A 14,416-nucleotide genomic window follows, 5' to 3' on the forward strand; every position below is an offset into this window, starting at 1 on the left:
AACATGGTGGTCTGAAGAGCTGGTAATGTGACTTGACTTTGTCATACTGTTTGTTTTCCAATACATTCTAAGAACTTGCAAGGATATTACCCTAAGTCTATGAACAAGTGAATCCAGTTCAACAGCAATTGACAAACAAGAAATAATTGAATGAAGTTTAAAACTAATGCTAATAAGGCTAGTCATATTGGTTTGAGTGTGATAGTGGTTTAAATAAATTAATAAATTTTGGTCAAGAAAGTGTGTTAAGAGAACTGCTGAAGTGATTGCTTGAGAACTATGAACTAAGTCATGGAATATCATAGTAACTTGAAAAACCTGTTAAAGTTTGCAAAGTCCAAATTAGAAAAACATGGAAGAATTTAGTTGAAAAACCTAAATGAGTCTATGCCAGATTTGATCTGTTAAACCCAGTCAAGAGGTATAAGATATCTTGTGGTTCCAGTCCTAGCTATAGAGGAAAGTATGCCTAATACAGCCTTTATTTACCTAATAAGGTAACAAGTAATACTCCATATTGTGTTTCTTTATTGTGTGAGCTAAAACCAATTTGCTTATATATTGTTTTGCTGCTTTAGCTTGCAGTTTTGCTATAGTGAGATCTATGTGGGTACTGCTATAATTTTAATTGTGCTCTATCATTCTTCAAGAAAAAACTGTTGTGAATGGCCTTTTCTTTTCTTTTCCTTTTCTTCTCTGCTACTAAATTGAGAAGAAATAAGTCTAATATGTGAAAAGGCATGGGTAATGTAAGTCACGCTGTGCAGTGCAGTGCAATGTTAGTACTTAGATATCAACAGTCAACAACTGTTAGGAGTCTAGCAGGTACCTCCTAATAGAAACCACATTTAAGGTTTGTTATTTTATGGGAATGTCATTTACTTTAACAAGGCTTTTGGTGTCCAGGAATGAATCTTGACTATTTCTTACGTCTTCAAAGTATTTGGTGTTTGTAACAAACAGGAGAACAAAAACCACTTAAATCATTTAACGTTGCTTCAAAGAATTTTCCCTATAGTTTTGTACTTGAAGTATGTCACAAGCAGAACAAAGCACACAAGAAAAGTACATATGGGCTGAATTGGATGGAAACAAATTACTCATGATAAGCTGTCACTGGAAGCTTTATAATATATGTGCTATATTTCTTTCCTCCTAGAAATAGCAATAATCTAGCTGTAAGTACCTTTTTGTAATGGGCATTGATTTTTTTTTTTTTAAATTTTTTTATGCTTAAAACTGTAGCCCTCAGAATGCTTCTGTTAGGTAGTCAGTTCAGTTTTATTAGATGGCCACGTTGCACCTTCAATCTGTTTCCAAGACTAGTGGAAGTGTCTTGTCAGAGTCAAGACTAGGACTTAATAGTTTTTGTTCAAGCTGCTAGTTGGTATCTGTAACACTCCAGGTTCTGAATTTTGAAAAAATTAAAGACAAATCATGTAATGTATATCTCAGATTTGAATGATAATTTCTTTACTGTCTTGTACTTTGGAGACAACATACCTGTTATTCTCTCAGACTAGATCTACATCCAGATTTTGTAAGGAAGTGATGATGTTATGCTATTTCAAAATTTGAAGTTATGTTGTTATAAAGATGCTTATAACAGTATAGCTTATTCTTGTATATTTACAGTTATATTGATAAGTACACTGTGGGGTTGTACTGATCTAACTACATGTGCTAAGAACCATAGTTAGAATGATACAAAAACTCTGGAGGACAAGATTTTAAAGTTTCACTTAGCTAAAAATTTGAACTGAACATTTTGCCTTTCCCTAATTAAGAAACTGTCAGAATCTTTGCTTAAATTAAAGCTGCTACCGAAGGAAAAGCCACTGCTTCAGACATGGTCATCTGCATGTTAACTGCTCAAATGGAATAACACATGGCTTATGAAGACATGGCTGGGGTTATTTAAAATTTTGATCAAGTCTGAAAATTTCTTATGTAAGAAGTATTTCTTGATGGAACTCTTCAGAGTTAAATTTGATTCCTGTAGTTGTTAAAACAGGTACTTAAGTGTGTATTTGCTTAAAATAGAAGTAACTAAGCGCAAAGTAGAGATCACACTGGTGTGGCCCATCAGAGTAGGATTTGTATGGCAAGATTAGGATTCAAATGTGACTGCATAAGAAGATAGGTACGTGACAAATTTCAAGAATTCTTACTTCTCAGTCACTAAACATATATATTATCTCTGTAATTGGTATTATGGAAGACCTAAGGTAGGGAGGAGACAGTATTTAGCTTTATGTTGAACAAAGAAACAAAAAAACTACAGAATCCTTTGGTTCAGATTTAATTAGAATTAATTTTGTGCATGGTAGCCTTGGAAAGGAGGGGATACTTATGCTCAGATATATTTCAAGTTTTCAGGGTCTTGTGGAATACTAACTTTGTACATGCGACTCCTTTAGCTTGTTTGTTAGACACAATTGCAAAGGGCTTGGTGAGATTTGTTGCATTTACTTAGGTGATGCATAATTAGCCCGTGGAATTCGCTGCTAAAATATATGACGGAGACTAAGTTTGAGTTTTAAATAGAAATCTACAAAGCTTCATATAGATGATTAAACAGCTGTGTTAAAAGAGCAGTAATGTTGCAAAATTTTGGACCCAAACTAGGAACTACTAAAATCGTGGTTGCTTGTGAAACCTTTGTCAGGGTTGTCAAAGTCATCTGGCTCCGTGGGCTGGATGAGTGGTGTGAGGCTGGGCTGTGGGCTGGATCATGCTCATGGAAGCCTCCCCCACCCCTTCCCTCAGCATACCTCATTTTGCAGCTGCTTCAGCCAGTCCAGGACCTGTACTACATGTGGCACTTGTCCCAGAGCAGGTGCCACATATGGAGCAGATTGGCAGGGGCTGCCACCATTTGCAGAGTGGCTGCCTTTCTGGCAGGACTGCAGTGCATGTGGCTCCTATTCTGGCTGCTCTGGGATCTGTGCTGGATGTGGCACAGGTCCCAGACTGGCTGGAGTAGCAGAAGGGGGATAGTGAGGGAGGGGGAGGAAAGTGGGGAGGGGTCCATGGGCCAGATTCAGCCCGTGGACCAGCTCTGTGCCATGGGCTCAGGTTGTGACCTATCTGGGTCTGATTAGACCCAGGGACAGCATTTCATGCTGGATGATGGGGCTCTACGGGCTGGTCCAGACCACAGCCATATGTTTGATACACCTGCTTAAGTTGTTCTCTTATCTGTTTTCACTAAGATAAAAGTCTCTTAATAAAATCACATGTCAGACTTCCACAGGGCCCCTACTACATTGAGTGTTCAGGATGGACTATGCTTAATGAACTGTTATTTGGTGTTTTGTTTTAGTCTTTTTGTACAAGATTATATGTGTTTTCAGGTTTTATTTACTGCACGCTATTCAGACCTTGCTGTATAGAGAGAATTATTTTCTCATCTGCTTTTCTATAATTCTCACTGTAGTACTGAGTGCTTCATAAACATGACAAATTAACAACACTTTTGTGAAGGAAGGCGTTATTTCCTTTCCCTCCCCCTGCCTTTTTTGTTAATGAGAGCTGAGGCAAATGGCAATTTTAAGTTCAAAAGTGTCCTTTAAACTTGGGTGCCCAGGTTAGGACCTGGTTTCTGCCCCCCTTCTTCTTCCCCCCCCCCCAGTACATAGTATTATATATAGAATTTAATGTTTAAAACATGGATTCCATTGATACTGGTTGCAGTTTTGTCAGGACTAGAGTGCAGGCAGTCTGGTCCAATAGTCAAGCTGACTATCTTGGTCACCAGTCTAAAGGTTGAGAGCCTGAGGCAGGAGCTGGTATACTAGGCAAAGGTCCATAATCTAAGTAAAATCTGTGGATGAGAAGCCTGAGGTGAACAGGAACAGGGGACATTACTGAGCAGAAACCAGACAGGGACAGGAGATGGGACTGGGCAAGAACTAGGCAGGGACTCAGGATTACTGTGCTGGTCTTTGGAGAGCCACTCGGGGACTTGGGAGGGACATGTTGCTGTTTCTGTGCAAGTCATTTATATGTACCTAATAAGGGTATGACCTCCATTCAGGCCACAGATATGGACGAATGAGTTCTCTCAGTGGGTGTTCAGCACTTCCATAAATTGGATTCAGGATCTCAAATTGGGAATTCAGAAAGTGAAGAATGTGGCAACCATCTGGTTTAAGTGACTTGACTAATACCATATAAGAACTCTTTTGGCAGAGGTAGAGAGAATCTCTAGTCTTCCAGATCAGCATTCAGCTGCCGCAGCAGTGAGATCATCCTTTCTACCCCTGCATTCCTTTTCTTCAAGTACAGATCTCCAATTTTCTCAACAAGTGAGTTGTTTTACAGGATGCAGTCTCTCTTACTGCACAACCCTAATTCATCTTGTCAGAAATGAGGCAGACACTGGAAAAGTGTGATCATGTAACTAAAGAATATTAAAATACATATTGATGAGGAGGGGATGAATTAAAGTTGCACAGCCAACTTGACTTTTAATAGTTCCTAGCTGCTAAATGTGTAACTTTTGCTTCCTTGGTGTTCTTTTTATGTAGGTTCTTAGAGCTTGAAAAACCTGATGCTATGCATAATGTCATTATGAATGCATTATAGGCTACATTTTTCCATTTCAGCACAATAGGGACTTGACCCACGCATTTTGCTACACAGATATCTGTTGAAAGTGGAAGAATGGTGAGACCCAAGAATTGTGAATTCCATTGTATGTGTGTGCGCACGCGTGTCTACCTTCTTTTTTACCTGGCTCTGTCTCAGTCACATTATCTTTCCTTAACTAGGCCTAGTCTCTACTTCATTTTCTCCCCCAGGTTGTATTCTTTTAATTCAGGATCTCTGCAGAAGTTCTTGATCTCCCTTACCCAAACAGTCTCTGTTCCATGTTCCCAGTTCTGCAGCTGATCCTCCTTTCCCCTTCCCCCATGCACTGCTTCCTAGTAATAGTCTCTCCTTTTACTGTCTCATTGTTCCAGGTCTTCCCCAATTTAGCTAATTCTTTTATAATCAAATGAAATAGCTTACACTTTCTCTGGCCTGCCTGAGTGGCAGCAGTAGTGGCATTGGGCACCTACACATGTGATGGAGCTCTGCTCCAACATGTACTAATTAGCACATCATGCTAATTAGCATGCTCCAGCAGCCTCCACACCATGTGTATTCAGCGTCCCTATGTTTCAAAATGGCAGCAGGGGTGCTTTAACTAAAGTTTGTTGAGCTTTAGTTAATGTGCCCCTGCTGCCATTCTGAAGCATGGGATGCTGAATATATGTGATGCTGCCGGCGCTTTAATTAGAGCACCCCCTCCACTCTGGGGCGTGAGTATAGATGCCCACTGAGAGCAAGACTGTCAGGTTTCAGTTCTAGTGCCCAGGCCCACCCTGGCCTGAAGTGTTCTTTAACTAGAGAAGTCTGACTTAGCAGGATAGCCTCTGGCCTGGTGCATGGGAATAGCATCTTTAGTCAAGTTGTAAGGAAGAGTGTGAGGGATGGGGTACACTCTACCGGGATGGCACATTAGCTGTCTGTTCAGCATTACAGATTATGAGAATTTGAGCATACTAAGTGAATACCTAAGTTTTCAGTCTTATAACTTGGTCAAATGGGCATTTTTTTCATATTAGAAACAGGCACATTCATGAAACAAAACCTGCACTGAATTTCACGTTCTTGCTGCAAAGTATGGGGTTACCAGAGCTTTTCAAACCTAACAGTTTGAAACATTCAGAATAAATTTCTCAGGCTAGGTGAAAGTATCATCAGTATAAGTTTACTGTCTACTGTAGGATTTCTTTCCCCCTTTCTTTAAATCATCAGGGAATGGTTTATTGTTGGGAAGGATACTGGGCTAGATGGATCACTGGTTTGATGTTCTGCAGGAATTAAGAATGTAAGTGCCATACTGGATTAAACCAGCGATCCACCTAGCTCAGTAGTGTTCAACCTTTTTGTCCAGCAGGCCACATGGGCAGTGTCTGGTTCCTCTAGAGACTGGATCTGGCCAATGGACCCATTCTGGTGCCTGAGGCAGGATAACGGGACCCCATCTGGCCACATGGTGGGGGGCAGTCCAGCCCTGATCCAGCTGCACGGGGGGAAATGGGGCATGACCCTGTCCTAACCAAGCACTGCAGGGGCAAGGGGGCAGCCCTGATTCAGCCCTAAGGGGAAAGGGTCTTGCCCAGTCCTGAAGGATGAAGGGGGGCATGGTCCAGCCCTCCCAGGGTGTGGGGGAGGGAATATGGTCCAGACTGGTTGGGGGGAGGAGAGAAGAGGGCATGAGCTGGCCCTGAACAAGCTGCACAGAGGGAAGGGTGTATGGCCATGTAGGGAGAGGGTTGCAGGGCTTGGGGATTTTGGTAGTGGGGATGGGTAACGGTATTAACTGCCACTGGTCCTCTACTGTCAAATTTCTTGACTCAGTGTGCCCCGTGGCCAGATGCCAGTCTTTCTGAGCTGGAGGTTGAGCACCTCTGATCTAGTCCACTATCCTGTCTGTGACAGATGCTTATGCTTTGCAGGCTCCACCATCCTGTCTTCGTGTTCCAATGAGACACCAAATGACAGGACACCCTTGGCAAGGGTGTGGGTTTCCAGTGAGCCAGCCTGTATTCCATCTTGATCTTTTGAGCCAGTGGGGACCTAAGCTTGTGGCTTCTGCACAGAGCTCTGCAGACATGCATCTGGCATGCTTCACCGATACCACTTCTGTCAGTAGAAGGAGATCCTGGCAAGTGCCTACGTTGTGTATGCCAGGCTACAGCATCTCTACTGCCTCCTCAGGAACTTGTCTCCTGATGTTCTGGCTGAGCTTCTCTCTCTACCCCTTTTTTACACCCAATCAAGTTTCAGGATCTCCTGGTCAACCTCCTCCTGTCTCTGGATAAACTTGATGTCTACCAGACCAGGAAGGAGGCTCTGGCCAGGGGGAATCTGAGCAATTGTGGGGCCATTTTTCTGTCACTCCTCTAGGCAGGCCAGGTTCATTGGGTGGCATCCACTTATTCCTTGGACACATTTCACGGGCAGTGGGTGCTGGCTGGTGTTATCTACTCAGTGTCTCCCCTTAGAATACTTGTTATCAACCTATGACCCACAATCCTGTGCCTATTTCTTTATTTTTTTTTATTATTTTTTTTTGTCCTTGCAATCACTGGTTGTGTTTCTTATGGCTTCCTTGATTGAAGGAGGGAAATGGTTCTCTTGGTGGACTGTCCTTTGCACAACAAATAGGCCCGTCTCCAACAGGGCTTCAGAGGGAGAGCATATTATTGCTAGACTGTTCCGTGTTGTACCCTCCCTGATGTCCATCACAACTAGTTTGATGATGCGTCCCTGACTGTTTAATAGCTGTGTTCTTGAACACAGGGCAGAAACTTTGGCCCTGTTCAGCTTTAGGAGGAGAGCTCTTTTGATGGCAGTTTGTTCTGACAGCTGTGAGACTGACATCTTGTCAGTGGATGGAGAATGCTTTAGAATCCTAGTCTAGTAAGGAACCAAACCAAGCATGCAAACTTAAGAAAAATCAGGTAGCTTTTCAAATATCACTTTGTAAGATATTAAATGAAGTTCAGTGTTTTGGAAGATAAGCTGTCCCTCCTTTCTTTTAAGCATTTAGGGGCTTAGTGGGATGTAACTGCTGAAATTATTGAAAAGCACATCTTTCACTGAGTATAATTAGTGAATTCCTCAAAGCTCATTCACATCTGCACTGAGTACCCAGTTGAGTTGAGCGATTTGCAAAGTAGTATTTTGGTGTATCCTAGACCTTAACTGCTGGATGGAGGCTGCAAGGGAGAGAGGAACAGTGCGGGGGAAAAACCCTGGTCATACCCAGTTCACTCTCCCTTTCAGCATCCACTCTCTGCCACTGTGTCAACTAGGCAAGATGTACCATTGATCCAAACCAGTACATGACAATTCTTATGTTCTTATCCTCCAGCAGTTTTACTATGATCCAAAGGAAAAAAAATAACTTCCTCAAATGCATTGCTTTAGATTGTAAGATCTTGCTGTATGAGTTGAGCACAGTGGATACTAATCCTGTTTTGGGTTTCTAGGCACTTGTGTAGTACAAAGGTTTGGAAAGGATTAGTTCAGTAATATTCAGACAGTAGTGTGAATGTTGCCAGGTGTAAAGTAATGTCTAGCATCCTTAAGTTAAATATGCCTGAATACTAATAATACAGTAGAACCGGGATACTTTGTAGGGTTAGTTTCCTTACCTCCTGTAAAGATGGAGGTTTGTGAAGTAAACAGTCATAGTAAACAGCTACACAGGTCTCCCTGAGGGGTTCTTCATGATTGAAGATGTAATGCCCTTTGAAGTAAAAGGTACAACAAGTAAAAGGTACAACAAGTAGCTGAGCAGCAGCACATCACATCAACAACAACCCATCACAAATTGAGCAGGTTGCAAACTACCTGGAAACAAATGAGTCAGGTTCTACTGTACAGAAAACATCAACTATTTAAATAAATATTTAAATAATATTGAAATGTTCTCAGAATTTGTGCAGATGGTCAAATAAAGTTCCCATGATGATTTTTGGTGGGAATTGTGGTCAAATTGTCCCCAAGAGCAGATATAATCTTTTCTGCTCTTCTTGATTTGGACACAAAACTTGCTTTTAATGCCCTTAAATTGCTTATAATTATCAAAACAAAAGGTTGTTATAAAATGAGGATTCCTCTGTGTACCTTTCCTAACCCATCCCCACCTTCCCCCCTCCTGCTCTCAAGCCCTCCCGCCAAATAAAAAACTCTTACTTTTGGAATTCTTGTAGTTTGTCAGTTTAAGGTGACTGAAGTTATTTTAACAATCTTTTTACATTTCATTATTTTCACATGTACTTGAATAACTTAGTATAGACAAATGTTGCCTTACCTGTTAGACCAGTTTTAGAACAACAAATGTGAGAAGGCAATTTTATTCTAAATATTTGTGTTCAGTTTACTAGTAACTCTCAGTGTTTTTCTTTTGAACTGCAACGTGATTTGTATGGTCTTAAAGGTAGCTACTATTTGAAGAATTTTAACAAAATAAATAAAATGTGGTTTATTGAATTATATGAGTATATTGAAATTCTCTTTTTTACCCTGTAAAATTTTGTGTTCTCTGCACCCCATTCATGTGTGCTTTGCTCAAGTAACTTAAATTGTTTGACTAAAATTTAGCCTGTATTTTCAATACAGGAATGAGATTCTGTCAAAGGACCAAATTGTATCCTTGAATGTGCTTATTTTGCTTGTTAACTAAAGTGGGAGCTGCTTGAAGACAAAAACCTAACCTGAAATATGGAGAAAAAATGTAATAGTAGTTTTTAAACTTCTATTAGTATTATGCATACACAGCTCTAGAGTCTGAGGAAGGAATAGTGTCGTTTAAAAGTAGTAATGAATTTTGAATGGCTATGCGTATACTTTCTGCACTTTACTTGTGTCAGTATTCTCAAGTAGATGTTAGGTTTTGACATTAGATTAGTAATGAAAATATGATCTTAATTTACTACTTTGCACAAGGACTCATCCTTCAGTACAGCAGAACTGCACAAGTATTTGTAATTGTATCATTAAATTTATACAGTTTAGCTGCGTTTCCCAAGATAAATGCATTCTGTATTCCTTGGGCAGTGTAGTTCCTTGTCCTTTCTGTATTTCTAGATGATGTCTTGTGTATAGCTGGAAATGCAAGCAATTGGCCATCAGACAGTTGGACTTCTAAGCTACTTAGAATTCACTGTCTGGGTTAGGATTGCAGGATAAGCACATTCTTTTTAAAATTAGTTGTAATATTAATTTACAATGTAATTTAGTTGTAAAATGCTGTAGCTATTCAGTACATAATTTAATTTCAGTTAACCACCCTACTGAGATAAAAGACAGTCATACCCTCTTTCTACTAGTAGTTTAAGCTCTTATTTGGAAACCTCTAGCATCTGAAACTGAAGTGCTTCTATAAAGATGCCATACGTTATCTCATAAAAGACCTCTTCCCTGGTGTAAATTACTGTGATGGATCACTTCCAAAGTTGTTCAAGCAATTCTTAAGTCTCCTGACCTTCCCAGTCACACCTAGCTTTCCTATCTCCATGACCATGTGTCTCCCCACCATAGGCAGTGACAAGTAGCAGATATTTAAGGAAGTGATTCTCTCCTTGCAGAATCTAATGTGCTCACTGTGCTTGACAGAAAGTAAAACCTGGCTGGCGATTGTGAAGTTAAATGGAGGTTATTGTGTGGGCTGAATATTGGGATGGCACCTTTTGGGTATTGGGTGTTGCATGTGTTGCTTGGCTCCTCCTTCCATTCAGGGCCAAGGCTGTCAAGTTAGATTTTATTTAAATATGTAATATATATAGATGAGGATTTCCCATTTACAAAGTGACCTTTTGGAAAAGTATAGCAGTGATGGTAGTGTGAGCAAATACGTTGCATGTTTAATCAAGTTCAGAGAAAATGGTGTGAAGTTTAATATTGATATATAGTAGGATCAATTCATTGGCTTATATTGTGACAAATACTAGTGAGGAGGCTTCACTAAGTTTGCTTAAACTAGCTTGGAATGTTTTTAACTTGTTTTTCAACTGTTAAGCCTTTTAATACTGTGTGAGTTTAGATGTTACTGTTTTTGCTGTAATCCAAGATAAAGCTTTTCCCTCAATTAGCATTGTGGGGTGGGGAGCCTTGTCTTGGATTTGAGTACCAGCTCTGGGCAGGTGGTTGCTCAGTTCTGGCTTTGGCTCAGAGCTGAAGCCATAGCTCAAGTGCCGCCTGTCCCAGGGTGGAATGGCTTATTTGGTGGGTGAGGGAGCATGAGGCTAGGGGGTATGGGATGGGTGGGAAACCTGTAGCCTGCACCCTAACCCTTGCCTTCCCATGCCTGTTCCTGCCTCCCCACCCCCTGCTCACCTGTTCCCAACCTGCCCCCTTCTCTCTCACCTTCTGCATGGGCTCCAGTTCTAGCTCTGCTGCTGCTGCTGCTGCTGCTGCTGCTACTCCCTGGCCAGACTAGGCTGGGGCTACCACTGTGGCTGATCATCCTGAAGTAGCAGATCTGTAGCAGAAGGATGTAGGTTGGCAGGCACTGGGGGAAGAGAATGGGGGAGCAGGGGGTGGGGGAAGATAGGGAGTGGGGGGCAGGCATGGAGAAGCAGGTTCGTGGTAGGAATGGGAGGACAAGGGGTGGGGTTCTGGCCCCCTGTCACTGCTCTTCCTGCTACAGCAGTGAAGGAACAAATTTAAGACATTCTTCCAATAATTAGATTTTATACCTGGAAAATTATAATAAACTTATCTTTTTGTGTATAGAATCTAATGCTTGGGGGTTGTCTTAAATTCCAGGTTGTCTTGGATTTGGGTAAGCAGGTAATTTTTAAAATCTTTTTAGAGAATGATATGCAAACAATAATAATAATAAAAAAAGCTCCAATTATGTTATCACTAGCATTCAAATCTGTTTCTTATTTCAGTCAGTTTAATCCAGAGTTTTGTAGAGATGGGTATTAAGTTTCACAGAAGATTTTTAAATTTGGTTTCATTCAGATTTAGAATGGGGGTGGAAAAATTAAAAGTCACTATAAAAGGGGCTATGGCATTAGCTTCCATACAGTATGCCTGGGGAAAGCCAATATTCAGATGAGGAGTTAGTTATGAGTTGGCAGAAAACTGACCAGTCTTTTTGATGAGGTTTTCCTTGACTTCTGGAAGAAATTTACAAGAGACAGTTTAATTTTGACAAAACATTTTGATTTTTGCCAAATCAAAATATCTTGCATAGCATTTTGCCAAGCAGATGTGTTTTAGTCCAGTCTTTAATTAGTAACACTGTGTAAACTGTATTTGTTTCAGTAGCATAAGTATAATTGTCCAGATTTTGTCTTTGCTTGTGATGAATGAGTGTCATTCCATCAGTTTTATTTCTTTTTTACTTTCTAGAAATTAATGGTTTGCTTGCTCACTAATAATCCTGATAAACTCCTGGTATAGTCTAACAAATAGTCAGCAACTGCTGTTAAAAGAGTGAATCTGGAGGGAGAATTGTGACAGATGACAGAACAAGCAGCAATGGTTGCAAGTTGCAGCAAGGGAGGTTTAGGTTAAATATTAAGACAGCCTTTCTCCTTATCAGGGTAGTAAAGCATTGGGAACACTTACTCAGAGAAGTTGTGGAACCTCCATCCTTGGAGGTTTTTAAGATGGGGATGGTCCTGGTTTGAGCAGGGGGTTAGACTAGGTAACCTCCTTAGGTCCTTTCTGATGGCTAGAAAATTATATTTAGAGGTTTGCTTTTGGGAACTGGCTTATAGGTAATGTAAATATGTATTAGAATAATGGTCCAGGGCAACAGCAAGGGTTAATTGATTTCTAAAAAGCCTATTTGTGACAAAGTTTCCTCAAGGCCTGCTGTATCTGATCAGGAAAGCAGCGAGTAGACAAACAGGCTGGGAAATTCAAGACATGTACCATACTGTTCCATGACATAAGATAAGGTGGCACCAAGTCACAGTACCCAACTGCAGGGCCCTTGGTATTTTTGGTTTTGGGGAACAGACCAAATTAGGAGAAGACTGGTAAAGCCCAAATTAGGATGTGTGCATGTGAAACAAAGGAATATGCTGACAGGACAGAATGTGGACAGTATGACATCACAGAGAGGCCAATTAGTGATGCCTAAGATGAAAAGTCATCACAGGAGGAGAAAAGGATACAAAAGGAGGGATTTTAGAGCAGCAAAGGGTCCCCGAGAGGGGAACCTGAGGGCCACCACGGACAGTGAGAGTGGGCCTCGGCCTCTGACCTCCAGGCTGCTGACATCTGACGTTCAAGAGAGTGTCTCAGGGTGAAGCTTGCATACTGGCCAGTTGTACCTTCCCTCTGAGGACAGCTCTAGGACTGGTAGATATAGAATTGTTTGCATTATTCTGCTATCACTGTGTATCAGTAAAATTTTGCCTGTTATCAAATGGGGAGGTTGTGATCAGTCTGATGGTTTTGGGTCTGCCTGGGTCATAAATCCAGTGCCAACACCTTCTAACCCTAATTTTCTATGATTCAGAACTGCTATTTATTGGTTGTAGTACAGAAGTCTCACTTAAACTAATTAAGTAAAGTAAGCAGGCATATCCTCTAAAGCAGATGTTCCATAGTTACCAGCCACTAAACTTGAAAGGGAAAAAGAGTCTGTGTGTCTTCATGGCCAACTTTTATTCCTTATTTCTTTCTTCCCCCTGCCCCTTCATAACACTAAATTTAAGGTTTGGCAAATCTGTTACATTAGAAGCATGTATTATTTGCTGGAGAGAGAAGATCAACATAGCAAACATGACAAAAAACAATAGTTCTGTACTGAAGTTTAAAAATTGTTTTAAATACTGTAACTGTGGAATAGTTTTCTGTAGTATTATCTTTTCTAATACAGACACTTAAATGCTGTTGAAACTAATCCTGCAGCTATTGTTCCTAATATTTTTCTACTTTTCTTTCTTCCCTTTTTTAGTAGTGGAAAACTGTGATGAGTTCAGTGCTCTGATTAAGCACAACTATGATCAGAACTCTAAAGCTTGATATTAAAATAGATCTAAAAGGAATAAAAATGAGAGGTGACAAACTGTCTAAATTTAGAGCAAAACTTTTATATTGCCTCAATTCATAGATTGTTAGGGGCTGGGAGGGACCTTGCAGGTCATTGGGTCCAGCCCTCCTGCTCTAGGCAGGAAGACAACTGAGGTCAAGTGACCCTAGTGAAGTGACTGTCCAGTCTCCTCTTGAAAACCTCCAGGGTAGGTGACTGTATCACCCCTGGAGGGAGTTTATTCCACAGTCTGGACACCCTGACTGTGAAGGAATTTTTCCTGGTATTAAGCCTGAAGTGGCCTTCCAGGAGTTTATATCCATTGGTCCTGGTCTTCCCCAGGGATGCCCTAGTGAACAGTTGTTCACTGAGATCCTGATGTACTCTTCTGATATAGTGGTAAGCTGCTATCAAGTCCACTCTCAACCTTCGTTTCTTTAGGCTAAAGAGGCACACGTCCCCCAGCTTTTCTTGTATGGCTTGCCTTGCAAGTCCTTGATCATATGGGTGGCTTTTTTCTGGAACCTCTCAAGTTTTTCTATGTCCTTACTGAAGGGCGATGCTCAGAACTGGACATAGTACTCCCAAGTGTGTTCTCCCCAGTGCTGAGTACAGTGGGAGCATCACTTCCCTTAGTTTTACACAAGATCCATTGGTTGATGCATGCCAGCGTGTTGTTTGCCCTGCTGGCCACCGCATTGCACTGACGGCTCATATTCATGCTATGGTCAATCATTATTCCTAGGTCCCTTTCAGCTGTGGTGCTAGTCAGGCTGTTGCCTCCAAGCCTGTATGTATGTTGAGGGTTTTTTTTCCCGAGATGGAGCACCTTACACTTGGAAGTGTTAAATT

The 14,416-nt window shown here is 41.0% G+C and overlaps 1 protein-coding gene across 3 annotated transcripts in view; it reads left to right on the forward strand.

The window, feature by feature from the left end:
- CRIM1 (cysteine rich transmembrane BMP regulator 1) overlaps positions 1 to 14,416 on the forward strand; it is a 396,377-nt gene that overhangs the window by 36,933 nt on the left and 345,028 nt on the right. The gene's annotated exons all lie outside the window — the stretch shown is intronic.

This window comes from Crocodylus siamensis, chromosome 1, assembly GCF_052110815.1.
Source record: "Crocodylus siamensis isolate JL-2025a chromosome 1, ASM5211081v1, whole genome shotgun sequence".
Lineage (NCBI taxonomy): Eukaryota > Metazoa > Chordata > Crocodylia > Crocodylidae > Crocodylus > Crocodylus siamensis.